Source organism: Odocoileus virginianus, chromosome 9 (genome assembly GCF_023699985.2).
Source record: "Odocoileus virginianus isolate 20LAN1187 ecotype Illinois chromosome 9, Ovbor_1.2, whole genome shotgun sequence".
Taxonomy (NCBI): Eukaryota; Metazoa; Chordata; class Mammalia; order Artiodactyla; family Cervidae; genus Odocoileus; species Odocoileus virginianus.
Window position 1 is genome coordinate 57,564,404 of NC_069682.1, and position 21,857 is coordinate 57,586,260.

The following is a 21,857-nucleotide window of genomic DNA, read 5'->3' on the forward strand; positions in this document are numbered from 1 at the left end:
ACCTTGAGATGGGATTAAATTAAGATTGATTGTGTTCACCTACGAATTTAGGCCATAATGGGTATCCAATATAAGGATAATTCACTACTTCCTGGCTAAACCATCACTGGGGCTTGGGCCCTATATGGGTCGTTCCCCCAGAACAACCCGAAGCCCAGAAGAAAGGGGCAGGCAAGAAGGGCCCCCTGGTCATGACTCTCTCTGGAGGAATTGTGAGAGCCCCACAACCCTCTCCCCACAACCCCCACCTGGCAGGACAGGGGCCCAGGCTGGGGTTTCCAGCTCATTCTGGGATAAGTAGGGCTTTATCTCAAGGGAGAATCTATTTCAAGCCACAATCCTTCTCAGAAAGAGGAGGAAATCACAGAGTCCAAACACCATTTCAGGTGAAATCAGGAGGTTATTAATCTCCCCTCAGAGCAGACAGAAAGAAAAATCAATGTTTTAGAGGGGGGAAAAAGGTTCCATTTGAATTAATGGGTTTGTGGCTTCTCCATTGATCTGCGCCTCTTCACACTTTTTGTGCTTTTGTGCTCTTGGGGAGAAGGGAGGAAGAAGGGAATGGGGAGGAAGGGGGTGGGCCTCCCGATAAGGAAAAGGACGGTCTAACCTTAACCTTTCTCCAGGAATAATGCTAATTAACCAGGCTTAATGAGAACTTCCCCCAGGAAGCGCGGCCCGCTAGGGGCGACTGGACTCGGACAAACGCGGCTCCAGGTGGGAGTTGGGGGGGGGGGGGGGTCACTTCTGAACCGGAGCGGCTGGAATAAAAACGCGAACTGCCCTCCCCCAACCCCGGCCGCCCGAAAAAGTGTCCAGCTTCGGAGAAGCGAGAGCGGGCGGACGGAGGTGTAAATCCAACTTAACCCGGGCGCGCGCCCAGGCTCTGGCCGGCTGCCCCCGACCCATGCGCCCCGGTCCGTAAGGAATGCCCCTAAGACAGGGGCCGCCGATACCCCCAGCTTCTGCTCCGATCCTCCACTTGACAGGGGCACCAGGTCTGGTCCAGGGAGGGGCGGAGGTCTGCTGAAGTGGGCTCAACTCTGCAAACCCAGTCTCAACTCCCCGCGCCGAAGCAGGGAGCCCCTCCCTGCCACTCAACGCTTCCCGTCCTCACATCTCCAAACAGTCCACTTCCCTTCTCGCTACGGCCTCGGCGGCGGCCACTCGAGCCCGGCCCCCACCCCGCCGCCAGCAAATGCCTGCCTCCCCGGGACGCGGTGCCGAGCCCGCTGCAAACCGTGCGACCGCCGCACAATACCGCGGCGCGGCGCACACAATCACCGCCCCCCAGGACCGGCGGCGCGCACGGCCCGGGAGTGGGGTGCGCCCGGCAGCCCCCCGGACTCGGGGCCAGGCGCCCCCCTAGACAGCCCCGCGGCCCCCGGAGTGCAGGCTTCACCGCCCCCACCCCACTCGGTCCCACTCACCCGCCCCCCCGCCCGAGCCCACTCCGCCCAGGGCGCAGCCGCTTCCGCGCGCCCCCCTCCTCAGCCGCGGCGCAGGAAGCTCCCCCGCGTACCCCTCCCCGGAACCCCCCCAGTCTCCCGCCACCCTAACCGCAGCTCAACGGCCGGCGGCAGCGGCGGGAGAAGGGGGGCGGCGGCCCGGGGGCCCGGAAACGGCCCGATCGCGGGGCTCCGGGCCGGACTCCGTACCTGGGCGGGAGGCGAGGCGGAGACAGGCGGTCGGGCTCGGCGAGTGAGCGGGGCGGGCGGCGGTGACAGCCCTCCAGCTCCAGCTGCTGCTGCTGCCGCCGCGGCCGCCCGGGGAGAGGGGCTGGCACCGCCGCGGCGCGTCACTGCCCGGCCCGGGGGCGGGGGTGGCCGGGGGGAGGGCCCAGGCGAGCGGCGGCGGCGGCGGCGGCGCCGCGGCCGGGAGGGAGGAAGGGGGAGGGGGGCACCGGGCACGGGGAGGCGGGGGAGGGGGGCGGGACCCGGCACGGGGCGGGGGCCGGGGGGAGGGGAACGAAAGGAGGGCTTACGCTGGGGGAGTAGGAGGAGCAGCCCGAGGAGGTGGAGGGGCGGGCATGCGGGAGGAGTGGGCCCGGGCGGGGGGAGGGGGAGAGAGGAGAAGGAGGCACCGGGAGAGAGGAGAAAAGAGGGAGGGGAGGGGGAAGGAAGAAGGAGAGGGTGCTGGGCCAGGTAGGGGGAGGGATGAGGGCGCGCTGGACGCGCGGCCGAGCGCTCCCGGGGGTGAGCGCCCTTAAGGGGGAAGCGCTTGGAGGAAGATTCTTGCGGGGGACGGAGCCCGGGAAAGAAGGTGGTGAGGTCTGTGCTCGCCCCTTGCTCCCGGAGGACCCAGTCTTCGAGTCCGGGGTGAGGGTTGGGTGGTGGAGGGGGGGCGGGGCGCGTGCTCGGCTATCCGCGTTCTGGCCAGAAGAGGAGAGACTTGACCCGACCCAAAGAAAGTGACTCAGGCACCTTTAGGAACTCTCGGCACCCTGGGCCTTCGGGCAGCCCTCGACCCCTACGCGTCCCCGGGTTTCCAGGGGACGCGGGTCCTCGCTGGGTGGGGCTGCTGGGCCAGAGGGCTGGGCCCCCCGGCGTTCAGAGCGAGCCCCGGGTCTGGGAAAGACAGGCACGTGGTCGGCTCCGTGCTGCCCCCCCCCCCCCCGCCTCTGGGCCCCCACCTTTTCTCGATCAAGTTCAAGATCGGGCTCCTCGGCGTTGCTGCCCACTCGCTGCCCCCTCCCATCCCCCTCCTCTATTCCGCACCATCTCGCTTCTTCACTCTTCCTTTGTCTCTTTCGCACCACTTAGTTTCCACCCTCCCCTGCTCCCCTTCCCTACAGGCGGGCGCCTCCGAGTCCGGCTGCGCTCACCTGTGCGACCCAAACATTTCCACCATCTCCAGCGCCCACCGCCAGCGTGCTCCCGGGTCCGTCCCCGCTTCCCCTCCCGCCGGTCATTGTGCTCCCCTAAACCACACAGCGCGGGCTCCTGAAAACGCGCAGGATACAGTTGTAAAGTAACAGGATAACATCAAGAATGCTGCTCCATCCCAGACCCGGGAGCGCGCGGTCCAAACACAGCATCGCAGTAGGGGGAAGACCCGCGCGGATCAGAGATGCGGTGCCGCGCGCAGACGGTCCTCGTCCACCTTGGGCGCAGGAGAAGACCGCACCGGTCGTCGCGGGGGTGTGGGCCCCCGGACCTCTGAGCAGCCTCAGACTCAGCCTGGAACATAGCGCGCTTGTACCCCAACAGTAGAATTAGACCCCCCAAAGCAGGATTAGATCCCGACAGAGAAGACGGGTCAGAGGCAGACTCCCTCTCCCCAAATCCACACCCTCCAACAGAAAAACCCTGTGTTTTAACGGGGTTGGAGAGCTGCCCTCGTGGAATTCTGTGAGGAAATGCCAAAGAAAAAACAAAACCAAAAACCACCAGTAACAGTCCCATCTGATTCCTCTGGTCGCATCCAAAGAGGAAGGGCAATTTCTACTGACTTTACGCTACAATTCATTCACAGGGAAACCAGCGAAGAAGAGAAAACGAGACAGCCGGCGGGATTGTTTGCAATTTTGAAACAGACTGCCTTTAACCCTCCAACTTTTTTTTTCCCCCTGTAAAAAGCCTTTTTCTTTCTTCCACTGAAAGCTTTGCATTGTGAACAATCCGAGGTAAACAAGGCTCCCTCTACAGGTACGAGTTGGAAATACAGTATCACCGGTTCAGGGCTCAGTATTCACCCATTAGAAAAATAAAAAGATGACAACACATCGAATTAACAGCGCACAGACTTCCTTCTGCACACGCTAAAGATTTCGCTGTCAATATAAGACCCACACTTTATTTTCAAAAGAGGCTCTAAGCATGTTACTCATTAGTACCTTTCATCCCTAAAACCTAATGTTTTCAAACCAGTTCTCTCTTCCCTCTTTTCTCCATGAGATCTTTATGTCCCCTCCTCCGTGGTGGGAGACAGTTTGGAAACTTAACTGCCTGAACGTCCACACACTGATAATGATTTTCAGAATTAACTAGTGGCCATGACTCTTGAATTCATACAGGGAAATGTGGCTGTTTCCAACACGGGAACTGCCCTTCCTCACTCTGCGAATGACATAATTCAAGCCCAGGATTTCCCATCTCTTCCCCCCACATTTCTGGAGACCTTTGACTTCTCCTGGCCTGAGTCACGATTTCACAGCAATGGGGGACATCTGGGCTTGAAATATAAACCCAGATCCAACTGGTGTTCAAAGGCGTTATTGAACCAAGATAACCCACCTCTTCTCTGACAAATAAGAGCCAGTGTCGCCCAGAAGGGCAGAGCAGTGATTTTCTCTAGGCATGAAATGTGAACTCATTTACCATCCCTGAGATAAAACAGCCCCAGCCCCACTCGACCCACAGGAAGTGGCTGGAGGCCCTGGAGAAGCCTGGCTGTTTAGCAGTACTGCGAATTAGGGGAGTTTTCCTGTGTGCTGAAGCCTGCAGAAATCTCCTGGCTCTTTAATTCCTGCAGGAGCTGCCTACTCCTTGAGTAACCTTGTGTAGGTTGTTTTCAGCGTCTTTGCGCATCTCCTTAAAGTGGCCACAGCATGGGTCCCAATGAGGAATGGCATGACCTAGTTTCTTGACCACTAATTCTCCCAGTGATGTGTCTCTTCTTCCAGCCCCAGGCTGGTGTGAGAGGCCACAACAGAGGAAGGCTACTCTCATCTGCTTAAGGGTGCAGTACTGCCTTCATGTCCCCTCCAGGCTCTACATACAGTGGGTGCCTTTATAATTGGCGGCATTTGCTCTGTGGAGCTTCTTAAGCAGCAAACCCCTCCAGGCAGATTCCCATATGAAATGAGCATGCTCCAGGAGCAAGGACCTGACCATGGGAACCAGTAGTTCATGGATCTTATCGTGACCAGAATAGATACTATACAAGCATCTCAGTGCATTCAAAAATGCTTTTCCCTGCAAATTACTTATAAAAGACAAATATACCTGCACCATGGCAAGGCTGGCAGACACTCCCCAACTAAGTGATCAAATCAGCAGACCCCGAAGTGGAGCCCAACTGAAACCATGTGCTCACCTCCTGAAGGGATGCAGTGAGAACATAGCATCACCTGTGTTGAGTTCTCCCCATGTCAAGTACTCCTGCACAAAATGCTTAACCTGAATCTGATCATGAAGAGACAACCAGACAAGAAATACTGAAAGACAGACTCTCCACAAGTGTTCTGGATTCCTCAAAGATTCATTGTCATCAGTCTGACAGTTCTCAGTCATGAGACTACAGAGAAATAACAACGGAATGTGAAGTTTGACTCCTGGTTGGATCCTGGAGACATAGGATGCGGTGGTGATGGGGTGAAGGAGAAGTAGAGGATGAGGGCGTGAGGGGTGGAAGGCACACAGGGGAGACAAGGTGGGCTCTGGGCTGAGTAGTCAAGGAAGCCCCTCTCAGTTTGAGAAAGCCCACATGGGCCCTGACCCTGGGATGGTGGAAGTTGACAGCTGGGTGAAGACCTGGGGGCACAGTCTTGCAGGTAGAGGAAAACAGCTGGTACATAGGCCCTGAGGCAGGAAGGGACTTGGTAACAGCCAGGGGGAGGTTGGGAGGAGGGGAGGGGGAGAGGGCATGTAGGGCCCAGCACTCAGAGCCTTGGACACTACCGTGAGGTGTGGGACTTTTATTCTAAGAGCGGGAAAGTCTTGCAGTCTAAATTATGAAGAGATCAAAGGAGATTAGATTATATCTTATTATATATCAGGAGTGGTTTTGGGGTGACCATGAAGGAGGTGGACTAGAAAGAGTTTAGTCAAATGGGACTGGTTCCAATTCTGGCTGTGACACCAAACAAGTGTCCTAGGGCACCAGTTTCCTCATCTACAAAGTGGATAATAAAATAGTGTTTTAATGTGTTTGACACCAAAATTTCCCCTTTGACATTAGAAACTGCCAGCCTCCCAGCTGTCCCCAGATGAGCCTCCCCTCCAAGTATCACACCCTGGGTCCCCTGGCACAATGGACAGGGCAGTGGAATTGAGGGTCTATGACTTCTGAGGTTAGGTCATAAAATACAAGCTTGCTCCTTCCCCCAGAGGGAGTACTGGTTAAGTAGTAGCTTTTATCTCAGCATCAGGAGGCTACTTTTCACAGTGCTGGTCAGCACCCTCTTCACAGATGCTGTTGTACCAGTTTCCTCAGCCTCCAGTAGCACTGGCATTTCTCATTTCACTACACACTTGTCAGCTCTTGGTATTAGCGACCTCTTTCATCTTTGCCAATCTGAGAAGTGAAAAATGGTGCCTCTCTTTGCCCTCTTCATTTGGGAATGGGAGCCTATATTTATGCATATCATGTGTTTACTGGTCACATGTAATTCTTTTTTTTTTTAAACAATATGTTCATATTCTTGCCCTTTTCTCTACTGGGTTGTGGTCTTTTATTTTTTGTAAGAACTGTTTAGAAAGGAAGGATATTAATCTTTTGTTATAAAATTTGCAAATATGTTTTCCTTTTGTTATTTTTAGTTTACAATGTGATTTTTTGCCATACGAAAATTTTACATTTTTATATCATCCTGTTAGTTTTTTTTTCTCTTAGGGCTTTAGGATTTCAGGTCAAAATGAAGGTTTTTTTTTTTTTTTCTCCACTCTAAGATTATAAATGTAATTCACCCATATTTTCTTCTAGAGCATTTATAGCTTCATTAGAGTTAAATCTTTATTCTATCTGTAATTTATCTCCATATAAGAAGTGAGGGAAACTGAGAAAATCATAATTCAAAAAGGCGTATGTACCCCCAATGTTCACTGCAGCACTACTTACAATCGCCAGAACATGAAAGAAACATTGATGTCCATTGACAGATGAATGGATAAAGAAGATATAGTACATATACAGATATATGTACTGTGCAGATATAGTACATATACAGTACAACAGAATATTACTCAACCATAAAAAGGAACAAAATTAAGTAATATGTAGTGATGTGGATGAACCTAGAGTCTGTCACACAGGGTGAAGTAAGTCAGAAAGAGAAAAATATCATGTATTAATGCATATCATGCAATCTAGAAAAGTGGTACAGGTGAACCTACTTGCAGGGCAGAAACAGAGACACAAGCGTGGGGAATGGACTTGTGGACACAGCAGGGGAAAAGAAGGGTGAGACGAGTTGAGAGAATAGTATTGACATATCTACACTACCATGTATAGAACAGATAGCGAGTGGAAAGCTGCCGTATAGCACAGGGAACTCAAATCAGCGCTCTCCGATGACCTAGAGAAGGGGGATGGGGGAGGGGAGGGAGGCTTTAGAGGGAGGGGATATGAGTGTAGATACAGCTGATGTTGTTTTTGGTTGTTGCACAGCATAAACTAACACAACATTGTAAAGCAATTATACTCCAATTTAAAAATAAAGAAGTGTGGCGAAGCTCTTGCTTATTCTGTTTTTTCATGGCTATCCAAATTGTCCCAATACCATCTTTTAAATAACTCATCTTCACCCACTGACTGGAAGCACCATGTTTATTGAATACCAATTTCCCATTATTTTGGGAATTGCCTATTCTATTGATCTGTCTATTCCTGTCCCGACAGCATAGCTCTGGAATATATTTTAATATCCAGTAGAACCAGCACTCACCTCTACGCCCACCATGAACTGTCCCTGCCCCAGCATAAAAGAGACAATTAATCCCTTCCCACAGCAGACAGTGCTCTAGGTGCAACACAGTTATGACACAGGCGAGGTGTTTCTGATTAAGGGGCTGTTAGTGGGTGGTTCCAATCTGCCTGTAATGTGGGAAACCTGGATTCAATCCCTGGGTCAGGAAGATCCCCTGGAGAAGAGCATGGCAACCCACTCCAGTATTCTTGTCTGGAGAATTCCATGGACAGAGGAGCCTGATGGGCTCTAATCCATGGGGTTGCAAAGGAATCAGATACAACTGAGCGACTAACACCTGGAAGAGGTGACATCTACTCTGAACCAAAGAAGGCTGTGGGGAATGTGACAGGTGGCCAGTGGAGAGGGCTTTCCAGCAGGAAGAGGAGCGGGCCTAGAAGCTCCAGGCTTTACCCATGCCTGGATTCAGAATACCTGGTCTTCAGGCTGGGTAGTAACTCAGCTTGCCCGTTTAATCCTCACATGCGCTGATTTTTGCCCAGCTGGCTGCCAGCTCACAGTCGGTTTGACACCTTTGTGGAAATCCAAGAGAAGCTGTCCCACACTGTTCCCGCACACCTTCCCTATTCAGATAAATTTCCCATGATGCACAGAACTGAGAGCCTGACTTGTCAAAATACAGTTTCCTAACAACCACGACAAAGGTAAAAACGACAATTTCATTAACTGCCTTTTCAGAAATGTTGTTTTAAAATGCCATCAATTAATCTCCGTTTGTGACACTCTCCTACTCCATACCTTCAATGGCTTCCCATTGCTGGCAGACTCAGGTCAGAGCTCTCTGGCCTCGTGTTCAAGGGCTCCCACGGCCCTGCTGCCCTTAGAGCCTTTTGTTTCAAACTGTGAACTCTACACGTCCAACAGACTCACTTCTTCTGTCCCTCAATCACCCATGTGTGACCCCCTCCAAGCCTTTGACCAAGCATGCTTCCAGACAGGTTCCCCCCCACCAAATATGTATAGTGTCCCTCCACATGCCAGGCACTATATGATAAGTATGGGTGACAGAACAATGGACAACACAGGTCAGCCTACTCGGAGCCTGCGGGCCAATAGGAGAGAGAAATTAAACAAAGGACCACAAAGTTTCTAGTCACAGGATATGTATTCAGTTTGCACTTGACAGGTGTGGGACCCGCTAGGAAGGAAGTACCTAGTAGGTGAGGACATAGTGGATCCTGGAGGGCTCCACTGAGGAGGTGACATTTAAGTTGGGCACTGAAGGATGCATGGGTGTTCACTAGGTAGAAAAATACTCTGGGCCATCAACAAAGACATCCTCCACCCCTGCCAGATGTAGGCCCCTCTGAACTCAGAGCGGCAGTCTCACAGACCACCAGCTGGCTCTGGTGGCAGGTCTCTGTCAGTCTTATGTCACAGTGCACTGTGGTCCTCCCCATTTCCTGCATTACACACCTTCCCCAACAGGACTGTGAGCTCTCAGGGGTTGGGACAGGATTTTAGATGGCAGAGTCCCTGGCAGCTTCGGGCCCTGTAGGGACTCACCAATGCATTGCTCAGGACTCCGCCCTACCCTCTGTCCAGCACAGCCCTGAGGTCTGCAACAGAGCTCCGAGTTAAGTGCACTCCCCGCTTAACGCAGACCACACTTCACAGCTCCCCAGAGAGGGGCAACCTACCTCCTCTCCTTTCTGCTGTAGCACCTCTGGAGAGGCTCGGCCAAAAAGCCAAGGCCAGCCCCGATGGCACTACTGCTCCTAAATGTGCACGCAACAAAAACGAGTTCAGATGGTCCTTAAAGAACACACACTGGAATGGTCATAGCAGCACTATCCACAGCAGCTCTGGCCCAGAAACTACCAAGTGTCCACGGAGAACGGATGAGGCTGGTACATGTGCTGTGGAGTACTGCTCAGCAATGGGAAGGAACAAACTATTGATGCAGGGCCCAACATGAGGACCCTCGCAAACTCATGTTTGTGGGCAAAAGAGTACACACCGTAGGATTCTATTTATATCAAGTTTTAGAACAGGTAAAAGCAATCTGTGCTAGGGACTACCCTGGTGGTCCAGTGGTTAAAAATCCACCTTGCAATGCAGGGGACTTGGGTTCAATCCCTGGTTGGGGAACTAAGATCCCACATGCGACAGAGCAACTAAGCCTGCACGTTGCAATTAGAGAGTCCATGCACCACAATGAAAGATCCCGCATGACATAATGAAAATCCCACATGCCACAACTGAGACTTGGAGCAGCCAAATGAATAAAAAAAGAAAAAAAAACAATCTGCGCTATTAGAGGTCAGGGGAGTGGTCACCCTTTCTAGGGGTTAGTGACCACAGGGGGACATAAATAGTCTTTGGGGTGCTGACCAAGTTCTGTTTCTTGATGTGAGTACTGGTCACAACAGATGGATTCTGTTTGTAAAAATTTACTAAGCCATCCACCATGATATGTGCTCTTTTCTGTATGTGTATTAAACTTCCATTAAATTTGAAAAAGAGGGAAGAAAGCTAAGGCCAGTTATTATGACCGAGGTTGATGGAATCCATTACCACGACCCACACACCACCAGGCACTGTGCTGGGTGCTACGCTAAGTGACCTTATTTCACCACCCAAACAACAAGGGTGATATTAACTGCCACTTTGCACATGAAGAGTAGGGACTCTGGGAGGAAGATTAAATGACACATCCAGTCACCAACAGCTCAGAGACTGGGACATGCTCACAGTCACAGAACCAAAAGTTAGTGGCCATGCTGGGGTTTGAAGCAGGGTGTACTGATCTCCAGAGCACATGGTGGACCCCAGGTGGGACCCCTGAGCTGGACTGCGGGGTGCTGTGCTTCACCCACCTCAGTAGAGCAGAGAGAGGAGCCCTCCAGGGGGAGTCTGGGGCTGGGTGAGTGGAGGTTTCCCTGGGCTGGGAGCTGGGAATGGGCCGGGGCTGCTCCACGGTGGGCTTCTCCGAGCAGCTCCCGAAGGCAGCTGAGCCTGGGGGTCTGCTGGGTTGCAATACTGGCTGCTCCTCAGCAGGTGACTGGAGGAGCGTGGGGTCCCTTTGAAACTGGCACAGGTGGCACTTCCCATTTCAGCCCTAAATCCCTCCATAACGGAGCTGTGGGTGTGTATGCGGGGATGGTATGTGGCAGCCAAGGCTTTGGGGCCAGAGCTGATACACAGAGGCCTTTCTGGTGGCTGAGTCAACTTCTAGGGTAGGGGTGGAGCGGGGGAGTAGGGGATGGGCTTTGTTTGCATTCAGGCCCTTCCTCAGTGTGATTTCAGGCAGGCGACTTCTCCATGCCTCAGTTTTTTCATCTCTGAAATGGGGGCACAGTAACAGAAGCTTGTTTCTGAAGGCTGCCGTGAGGCTTAACCACAGGGAAGCCTGCAGGGTGTGGACTGATGCCTGGTGTAGAACACCTGCCCAAAGCCTAGCTATTGTTAATGACGATGTTGATGTGAAAGACAAGTAACTAATGATACAGACATGGGTCAGCAAACATTTATTGAGACACTACTGTGTGCCGGGGCCTAACCCTGGTGAAGGACTGTGGTGGTGAGATAAGCAGACCTGGGCCGGCATTCATGAAGCTGCTGCTGCAGGGACCTTGGCCCAGCCCTACGCTCACCATCACTTCCTTTCTCCCTTCCCTTCTCCCCACTACCTCCCCGCCCATCCCTTGGGAAATAACAGCATTAACCTGGGAGGGAACGCAGTTCTCCCTCCCACTCACTCCCTGACACCAAGCCTCAGTTCCCCCATGTTGTTTGTGTGGGACCTGGTACAGAGACGGCCTCAGACAACGGTTCCTGCTCCCCTCCTCGCTGCCCCCTCCTCGTCTCCTTTCTCCCCGCTTCCCCTCTGTGTCCTTCTCTTGCTATTCTTCTCCTTGTCCGAACCTTTGGGAACTTAACATGCAAAGGCATTGTCAAGCTCAGTTGATGGCGCCAAGGCCACGGCAGGTACTGTGGACTAACTTATTGACACCCAGACTCAGCGTTTCTCTCTTCTCGTCTCAACTACAGAGAGGGGAGGAAGTGAAATTCTTTCTTTCCCAGCACCCCCTTGCAGCTGAAGGTGGCCATGTGACCCTGGCCAAGGAGATGTTAACCGAAGTCTGTTGGCAACTCTGGGAGTGCTTTTGCTTTGCTGGGCTAAGCTCATGCCACCCCTTCACACCTTCCTCTCGCCCTGAATGTGGACAAGATGGCTGGAGCAACAGCCACCAACTTGTGAGCATGAGGAAAAGGTCAACAGAGTCACAGGGACACCAACCCAACGTGACTGACGTTACTACCAACAGCTGCTCCTGCCCTCTTTCTGTTTCAGGTGTAAAAAAGCCTTCATGTTTTGTTTCACAGCCAGCTGAGCTTTTGGACCCGTAGTCAAAAGCATCACTCTCTGACTCATAGGGCTCCTGTTTGTGGATGGACTAGACAGCAAGGCCTCACTCCCAGGCGGCCTTTCCTCCAGTGTAAACTCAAAGAGACAGATGAGCAGGGCGGTGTTGCAGCAACTGCTGTGGCTACTGCGGTGTGGGGGGGACTCAGCAGAAGGAAAGGTGCCAGGCTTTGCACAGGTGTGCCAGGGCACTCCCCAAGCCACAGCAGTGTTCCAGTTAAAGCAGATCTTCTATTTCTGTTTTTTCTCGAGGCACTTGGAGCCATCCCAAACATCCAAGCCTTAAAACGACCATGGGGCTGGCATGGCATGGGGTCTGTCACTCATGGCTACTGAGGAGGAAGCTGCCGGAGAGATAGGAGCGGCCAGCCTGGGGCTGGGCTGCCTGTGGTCATGCTGGGCTGGGCCTCTCTCCTGCCTGACTGCAGCGCCCCAGCCCACAGCTCAGGGCTGTTCAGGCCCTGTGACCGAGTGCTGAAGGCTGGAGGTGGGCTGGCGGGGAGCAGGAGGGCAGGTTGGGCAGAGCTCCGGGACCCCTTTCCCATCTTTGCCAGCGGCACGCCTGCTTGCTGCTGACCCTTGACATGTTAACTTCCTTCCTAGAAGAGTTTCCTTGAAAAAAGGAGTTCCTCTGCCATAAAGCAAACTTTGAAAACCACTGAAGTCGGGCCCAACCTGCTGTTCCAGAAACAGGGAAGCTGCAGCAGGGAGAAGTGAAAGTCAGCCGGCTGGTGCGGGGCAGGGCCACACCTAGGGTCAGAGTGGCGGGGCTCTCCTGGCCGCTCAGCCCTACTGGCCGTCACCTCCAGTGAAGCCTCTGCCCTCCTCGGGCAGAGGAAGGCTCACCCTGAGGCTCTCCACGTGTGTGACAGGCGGGCCAGAGAGTGCTGTCCTTTGCAGGCTGCTCGGGCTTCTCCCAGGCACGCAGGCCCCTTGCTCCCCTGTCCTGGCCTCCTTACTGTTCCCTCCCCAGGGCCTTTGTACTCGCTGTCTGCTCCACCTGAAAAGCCTTTCCTCCACGGGACCGGCCACCTCCTCCCATTTGGGTCGGGGCTTGGATGCCATCTTTTCAGAGAGGCCTTCTCACACAGAGGGGCAGACTAGCAGTGATCTCAGTTTTAATTCTCTGCCTCAAATCTCTCACTTTTGCATATCTGGTTTTTTTTTCTTCTTCACTTATCTCTATGGCCTGTGACCTCCCTGAGAGTGGGCTCCTTGTCTGTCTCATTGACTGCTGTAGCCTCAGTGCTCAGGACAGTGTCTGGGATGTTGAAGGAATCTGAATGATATCTGAATGAACGAAGGAGAAGACTTTTTAAAAACATGCCAAAGAAAGTTAATTTGCTTATCTAATTCCTTCATTTCAAAGAGACAGTATTTAGAAAGTTAAACTTAGTGACACATAGTTTCAGGACTACATTTGATCATAGTATCATAGTGCAATTTGTTGAATACACTATTTAATTTTAAAATATATTTTATAGAGAGAGATTTGTTTAAAATTATAGCTCTAATTTTTATTGCTAGTATATAAGCATATATATACTTTTTAACATTACTGATATATAAAAATAAATGTCATTTAAAAGCCTTTCAACAACAACAACAACAAACTATACAAACACAGGGTTACAGGGAGGGCAACAGTCTGGAGGGCTGTGAGCAGAAGCCGTGGGCCCTTGCCTCCTCTGTCTAGGTGGAGGAGGGGGAGCTCCCAGACCGGCGGGGGTCGGCGGCCGGTCACCCTATGAGCAAAAACGAGGCAGCCAGGACAAACTCACAGTGTGACACTGCTGTGCCACCCGATAATGAGGTAAACATAATCACAACCTGGAAAAATCTTGGCCATGCTTCTTCGAGTCCACCCAGAGCCATTATCTCTAATTGATCTCTAGACATCAGCTGTTGAACCGTTGGAAACCCTCCTGCATTTTCTAGGTCTGGTTACAAAGCCCAGGCCGTCCACCCACGCACCCACCAAGAAGGGGGGTCAGGTCTCCTGGAGCAGCTCTTTGCTGGGGGCTGGGACCTGTCTGGGCCCCACCTGAGAAGAAGCCATTAGGCTGGGAGGTCGAGGAAGTCAAGATGCTGGGTAAAAGCCACAACCCACCAGAGCCGAGCAGCCTGCACTGTGGTGCCTTAAGCAGAAGGCGCCAAAAGCCACCAGGGGTCTCGCTCTCAAAAAACAGAACTGGAGAAAGCGCCCTGCCCAAGATATCCCCCTTGTCCTAGATGATCTCTAAGAACCGCAGTCATGAGTGCCGTTGTTAAAAAAGACAACAACAATACCGGGACTCAGCCACGAGACAACAAGGCCCCTCTGGGTCTCAGGCAGGCCAGATCCAGAATGGAAGGGGGCAGTCAAGGTGGGCAGTTGGTTCAGTGACCACATGGATGTTTTGACTCCTGGCCCAGCTGGGGATGACGCCTCTACCTTGCCCTCACCTTTTCCCTTGACACAGATAAAAGCATTCCGGGGCCGGCCCGGCATGCAGGACTCTGCTCCAGGATTCAGGCAGCTCTCCTGCCTACACCAGTAAATTATGGCCACTGCATGCATTTTCCTCCAGATAATGAGGCTGAAAGGCCGCGTCGGCATCCTCGTGTGCATGGGGCTGGATTCAGTAGCCTGGAAGGGGAGTGAGACTTCAGGAGCAGATGGGGACAATGAGCTGTTGGGTTTGGGGTATCAACTAACTGCATCAGGCAACTGGCTTTCGAGACAGGGTGCTGGCTGTTTTCTGCTGCTTTCCCACACTCCTTCAGGGAAGCAGGAGGAAAGAAGATAGACGCAGATGTCTCTGAACCCAGGCTGCCCTGGCACAACAGCCATAGTGCTCATTTGCTTAGAGTATGGAAACTGCAGCAAGTTTCTTGAAAGCACTCAAGGACTGTCAGTGAAATAGTGATTTAATGTTCACTAAAATAATGGCCACTGGGGGCTTCCTTGGTGGCTCAGTGGTTGAGAATCTGCCTTGCAATGCAGAGGATACGGGTTCGATCCCTGGTCTGGGAAGATCCCACGTGCTACAGAGCAACTTAGCCCGGGTGCCACAACTACTAAGCCCACGTGCCTTAGAGCCTGTGCTCCACAACGAGAGAAGCCACTCCAGTGAGACGCCCTCGAACGGCAACTAGAGAGTAGCCCCCACCGGTCATAACCAGAGAAAGCCCTCTCGCAGCAAGGAAGCCCGGCGCACCCAAAAATAATAAATAAATAAATAATTCACATGTCCTGTTTTCCCTGTCACCATCTTCAGGTGGCTGGGAACACTGGGCTGTTGATGTTTCTAGCTCCCAGTTTCCTGCTAGGGACCATGAAACTCCTGGCCCCGAGCCCACCTTGTTTGCTGGGTGAACAGAAAGGCCTGTGGTCAAAGTGTCCCAGCTTTGTGTATGTGGCTGCATCAACTGTGCCTCTACAGTGCCTTTCCCTCATCAAGAATGGTGTATGAAGTTTTTTAAGCATTAGACACTTTTTTTTCCCCAAATAACTCTTTTTCAAGCCAAGAAAATGTTTAAAAAGAAAGACAACAAAGAAGGGAACCATTCCTGCTACATAGTAAGACGTATTAGTCATGAGATGTGTCGGATATTAAGACATATTAGTCTCGACATTTAAAGCAGTGTGGAGCTGGCACATGAATAGACAAAGAAACTGATGGACTGGATAGAAGTAGATTCTGTTTCAGATGGAAATTCAGTAAATTATAAAGGCGGCATTTCAAATCAGTGGGAAGCAAATAGATTCTTTAATAAATGATGTTGACACAAAAGGGTAGAGGGGGATATGTATCTCAACACATATAAGCTCCAAATGGATCAAAGATCAAATATGAAAACATGTAATTTTTTGCTCTGTCAGCTGAGAGGGTCTAAAAGAAAGGACACCCCAGTAGCAATAAGCATACTTGGCACCCAGATCTTGGTTTTTTTTAAATATGATTCTATAATAAAAGGAAGATACAACTGATTCTAGGGTTGGGGTAGAAAATACACAAGATGAGCCTGGAGCATCTTGTAGTACTGGAAGGTAAAAAAACACTAAAACAAAACAAAATCCTACAAAAAACAAACCAACAAAAACCATTGATGGGGGTGTGTCAAAAGAGCACAGGAACCAACTGAAAGAGTTCCCAGTGGCAAAGCTAGAACAGTTTGAGCATCCAAACAGATACAGTAGTACTGGATTATAACCCAAAGTCAAGAATAAACAGCCATATAAATAAATGATTGAATATATCTATAAATAAGGAAGGAGAGACAAACCTCCCATGCAAAAGAATTCCGAATAATGCATGTAGATACTTCACCCTCAAGGAGGGAAACTATAAACCCCATTCCTTAGGTGTGGGCTGTACATGGTTGACTTCCTTCCAAAGAGTACAGTATGGAAGGGGGTAAAAGAATAGCTTTACAGTGATCAGACCTGACAAACAGTAGGTCAGCTGGGTGCGACCAAGGCAACACAGTAGTCATGAGTCACAGTGACAGTATGTACGCTTAATATGATGTGGTATGGGACTTCCCTGGTAGTCCAGTGGCTAAGAACCTGCCTTTCAATGCAGGGGACGCAAGTTCGATCTCTGGGAAGCTAAGATCCCACATGCCTCGGGACAACTAAGCCTGCACTTCCCAACTACTGAGCCTGAGCATTCTGAGCCTGTTCACCACAACTAGAGAGAAGCCCGAGTTCTGCAACGAAGAGTCTGGGTGCCATGACTAAGACCTGATGAAACAGAAAAGAAAAACGTGGTGAAAACAGCACTCTGAGTTTGGGATTAGCAAAGACAAACTATTATATATAGGATGGATAAACAAAAAGGTCCTACTGTATAGTACAGGGAACTATAGTCAATATCCTGTGATAAACCATAGTGGAAAAGAATATGAAAAGAATAATACATATGTGTGTGTGTAACTGAGTCACTTTGTTGAAATTAAACACAATATTGTGAATCAACTATACTTTAATAAATTTTTTTTTTAAACGACACTCTGTGGTCTTTCTCCTAATAACCCACAATTGCAGTTTTACAATGAGAAAAACATCAGACAAATCCCAAAATTCTACAAAATATTGGACTAATATGCTTTAAAACTGTCAAGGTCATCAAAATCAAGGAAAGGTTGAGAAACTGTTAACAGACAAGAGGAGTCTAAGGAGATGTGACAGGTAAACATAACACTGTATCCCAGGAAGGACTGTGGAACAGAAAAAGGATAGGAGGTAAAAACTAAGGAAATAAACTATAAACTTTGGTTGACAAAGTGCCAAAGGATTGATGCCTTCAAACTGTGGTGCTGGAGAAGGCTCTTAAGGGTCCCTTGGACAGCAAGGAGATCAAACTAGTCAATCTTGAAGGAAATCAGTCCTGAATATTCATTGGAAGGACTGATGCTAAAGTTGGAGTTCCAATACTTTGGCCACCTGATTCAAAGAGCCAACTCATTGGAAAAAACCCTGATGCTGGGAAAGATTGAAGGCAGGAGGAGAAGGGGACAACAGAGGATAAGATGGTTGGATGGCATCACTGACTCGATGGACATGAGTTTGAGCAAACTTCAGGAGATGGTGAAGGACAGGGAAGCCTGTTGTGCTGCAGTCCATGGGGTTGCAAAGAGTCTGACAGGACTGAGCACCTGAACAACAACTGGTTCATTAATTGTAACAAATGTATCCTATTAATGTAAGGTATTAATAAGGGGAAACTGTGTGTGGTGGGGATAATGTGGGAGTTCTGCTCTATCCTCTCAGTTTTTCTCTAAATCTAAAACTATTCTAAAAAATTAAAAAATGAAAATACTAACAGAGGACACAGAGGCAGAGTGGAGTTGGCCTTTGTAAGACTCAAATGCAGAAGCTACTAAAGAAAAAACTGATAAGTTTGAGTACATAAAAATAAACATGACAAAACATACACACCATAAGCAAGATCAACTGAGGTTGGGAAAAAAAGAGGCAATGGCCAACTCTGTGGAATCAAAGAAAGAAAATGTGGACTTTTTTGATGATCCAGTGGTTCAGAGTCTGCCTGCCGATGCAGGGGACACAGGTTCAAACCCTGGTTCGGGAGGATTCCACATGCCAAGGGTCAACTAAGCCCATGCGCCACAACTACTGAGCCTGTGCTCTGGGGCCCACATCCTGCAACTACTGAAGCCTGCGTGCCTAGAGTCCACTCGCGGCAACAAGAGAAGCCGCCACAATGAGAAGCAGACACACCATAGTGAAGAGCAGCCCCTGCTCACCGCAGCTAGAGAAAGCCTGTGCAAGCAATGAAGACGCAGCACAGCCAAACATTAATTAACCAATTAAGTTATTTAAAAAAAGAAGGAGGGACTTTCCTGGTGGTCTAGTGGCTGAGACTCCGAGCTCCCAATGCAGGGCACCTGTGTTCAATCCCCCCATCAGGTAGCTGGATCTCACATGCCGCAACTAAGACCCAGCAGGGCCAAATAAATAAATAATTTTAAAAAATAGTAAAAATAAAAAAGGAAAGAAAATGTAATCATAGTGTGCTAATCAGCTCCTTTATGAAAAACCTATACAGTCATAATAATATAAATACAATAATTTAAATAGGGAAGTATGGATAATATTGAGGGATGGAAAAAGGAGAAATAATACATGTGTTTATGAGAGGGTGTGACTGTGTACATATTTATCTCCTCCTGCAAAAAATTAAACAACAGTAACCAAAATAGTCCAAACTGAAAAATCAAGAACTAGCAGTGTGAACACATTATTTAGAAATAGGAGATGAATACTAGAAGGGATAGCTCAAAAATAAGGAAGAAAAGAAGCTGTCTCTGATGGGTAGAAATTGAAGTGGGGAGGCTGGGACAAGATCTGTCATTTTTCTATATGATTTTTAAGATCTATATTTTATTGCTAAACATAAAAATGATTACAAGTAAATAAAAAAGATGAACACTTGCTAAGCTGTTTCTGAGGGTTAGCTGTCCTGGGGTTATGCGGGCGGGACCAGGGGGCACAGGGCGGAACCCGAGAACAGCCACTATACTTGCACATCTTCTCACAGCAGCAATGTGCCAAGCGTCATTCTTTGCCCGCAGAAATCCAAACAGCAGCCTTGGTCAAGGTCAGTATTTCAGTGGCTTTTTGTTTTTCTCGCCACAGTACAAACCTTCTGCAGTGCCAGGGACTTTGGGAGATGGGAAAAGGTTTGTGCTGCAGCGTCTCAGATTTTGAAAATGGTGCCAGTGGCATTCCAGGCCTTTCTTGGGTTCTCATGGGGGCAAGCCCGGCCCCCTAGACTCAGCTGCATAAAAGTAACAGTGGGGGCTGATCTTGGAGGCCTGAGGGGAGGGCCTGAGAGGAGGAAAGCAAGAAATGGAACTCTAGTTGAGAAGGAAGTCAGCTGTGGATCAGGAAGGCCTGGAGTTTGGAAGAAGCAAAGGATGGGAACTGAGAGAGTGGCCCCAGCATAACTCCGTGGGTAAGTGCAGTGAGGAGAGGAGGAGAGGGACTAAAACTCAGGCAGTGAAGGCAGCAGATTCAACATCCTCAAAGTCCCACAGGGTCCACCCCTCATATTACTCTATGTAGAGTTTTTACTCATATTACTCTATGTACTTTGAGTAGACACTGATGCTCAAAGTAAGAAAATACTGGTCTAGAGGAGGGGCTACAGCAAGATAGCAGCAAAAAAATGCAAAGGTGCTGTAAAGCAATTATCTTTCAAATAAAAAATAGATTAAAAAAATTAAAAATGCAAAGGTGAAGTGAAGAGACTGATGATGAGAAGATGCTGATGGCTGGGAAAGAAATATGTAGCCTCTCACAGTGAAGTCCAAGTTACTCAGAGGACTTACTGTCTTCCTTCACCTCTGCACAAGGCAGACCTCTGAGGTTAAGAAGTCTCAACCTCCCCAAGGGCAGACCTCCAAAGTCAAGAGGCTCTGAAATCTTATTGAGAAACTGTGCTTTCAATCAGCATAAAATATCTCACTTTGCCCTATTTAATTTTTTTTTGCCTTGAACTTGTTTGACATTAATAGTACTTCCCTCTCTTTCCTATGTTTTCATCTTTTTTTGTCATTAAAAAAAGTCTTTTATAAACACCAAAAGGATTTTGCCATTAAAAAAACCTCATTTGAGTATCTTTGACTCTTTCTAGTGGAATTTAACCCATTTACATTTACTGTGATTTACTAGTGTTTGATCTTGTGCCTGTTAGTTTATCTATGTCTTCCATTTATTATAACTCTTTTTGATTGTTTCTTCTTTTATTCCTTCTTTTAATTACTCTTGCTTTGGTTACTTTAATTACTTTCTTTGGTTCTGTTATTTTTCTCTAGCCATTTAGAAGTTCTACATTGTTTTTATTTTGTGAAGATTGTTGTTTAATTTTCAAGAAATACATCAGCTTTTTCATGAAGACAGTGTCAAAGGTAAAGGAAGCCCCTGCCCCTCCCGAAGCTGAAGCCAAAGGAAAGACTTTAAAGGCCAAGGAGGTAGTGATGAAAGGTGTCCACAGCCATACAAAAAAGATCTGGACATCACCCACCTTCTGACAGCCCCAAACACTGCAGCTCAGAAGGCAGCCCAAATATCCTCAGAAGAGCACCCCTAGGAGAAACAAGCTTGACCACTATGCCATCATCAAGTTTCCCCTCACCCCAAGTCAGCCATAAATAAGACACAGGATAATAACACACCAGGTTCATTGTGGATGCCAAGGCCAAAAACAACAGGCTGTGAAGAAGCTCTATGACACTGACATGGCCAAGATCAACACCTTGATCAGGCCTGATGGAGGGAAGAAGGCTTATGTACAGCTGGCCCCTGACTAGGATGGTTTGGATGTTGCCAACAAAATTTAGGATCACCTAAACTGAGTCTAGTTGGCTAATTTTAAATATAGAAGTTTTTACTATTAAAAAAAGAAGAACAAAAGAAATACATTAGAACCACTGCTTCCTAAAAAGACTATTAAATCCTTGGACATGGCAGTTTCCATTCTGCTATTTCTCTCTTGAGCTCACACCTTGCCTGGGCTTCGGGGAAGCCTGAGGATGGGGAAGAAGGAGATCATTGTTGCCATCAAGTTTATATATAATTTTATTTATTTTTGGCTGTGCCGGGTCTTCACTGCTGCACAGGCTTTTCTCTAGTTGGAGAGAGTTAGGGCTACTCTAGTTTCGGTGCATGGGCTAGGCTCAGTAGTTGTGGCACATGGGCTTAGTTGCTCCACGGCATGTGAGATCTTTGAGGACCAGGGATTGAACCCACATCTCCTGCATTGGCAGGCACATACTTTACCACTGAGCCACCAGGGGAGGCTGTCATCAAGCTATTAAATCTGGGTGCAGAGTCAGCATTTGCAGGTTCTCCACAGGTGAAAGTCCTACGGGTCAAGCACTGTTTAAGTAAGTGACAGGATCTCACTGTGACCCATCAACTGTGCTTCTTCTTTGGGTCTGCCCATTTTGGGGGGCTCTTCTGAGCAGGAAGAAGGCTGAGTGTGTCCATGAGAAAAGCAGGCCATAAAGAGGGGTGAGGACCCAGAGAGAGAAGGAGCAGATCCCTGTTTTAATCACTCCCTGTCCCACAGCCTGGTCTAAAAGATTAAAAAAGTAAATGTGGCTAGCCCCAAAGTGGAAACAACCCAAATGGCCACCAACGGATGAATGGAAAACAACAATGTGGTCTATTTATACAATGGAATAGTACGCAGCCAAAAAAGGAGTGAGGTTTTTGACATATGCTGCAACATGGATGAGCCTTGGAAACAACATGCTAAACGAAATAAGCCAGACACAGAAGGACAAATAATGTGATTCCACTTAAAAGAGGTACTTGGACAGTCAAAT

General features: G+C 49.4%; 1 protein-coding gene across 5 annotated transcripts in view; it reads right to left on the reverse strand.

The window, feature by feature from the left end:
* NOL4L (nucleolar protein 4 like) overlaps positions 1-21,857 on the reverse strand; it is a 130,421-nt gene that overhangs the window by 34,207 nt on the left and 74,357 nt on the right. The window contains exon 1 of one of the 5 annotated variants that reach the window (XM_020915811.2): positions 1,659-1,779. The exons of the other annotated variants lie outside the window; for them this stretch is intronic. The gene's annotated coding sequence lies outside the window, so the exon portion shown is untranslated. Of the gene's footprint in view, positions 1-1,658; positions 1,780-21,857 lie in introns of those variants that run through there. 5 annotated transcript variants of the gene reach the window in all.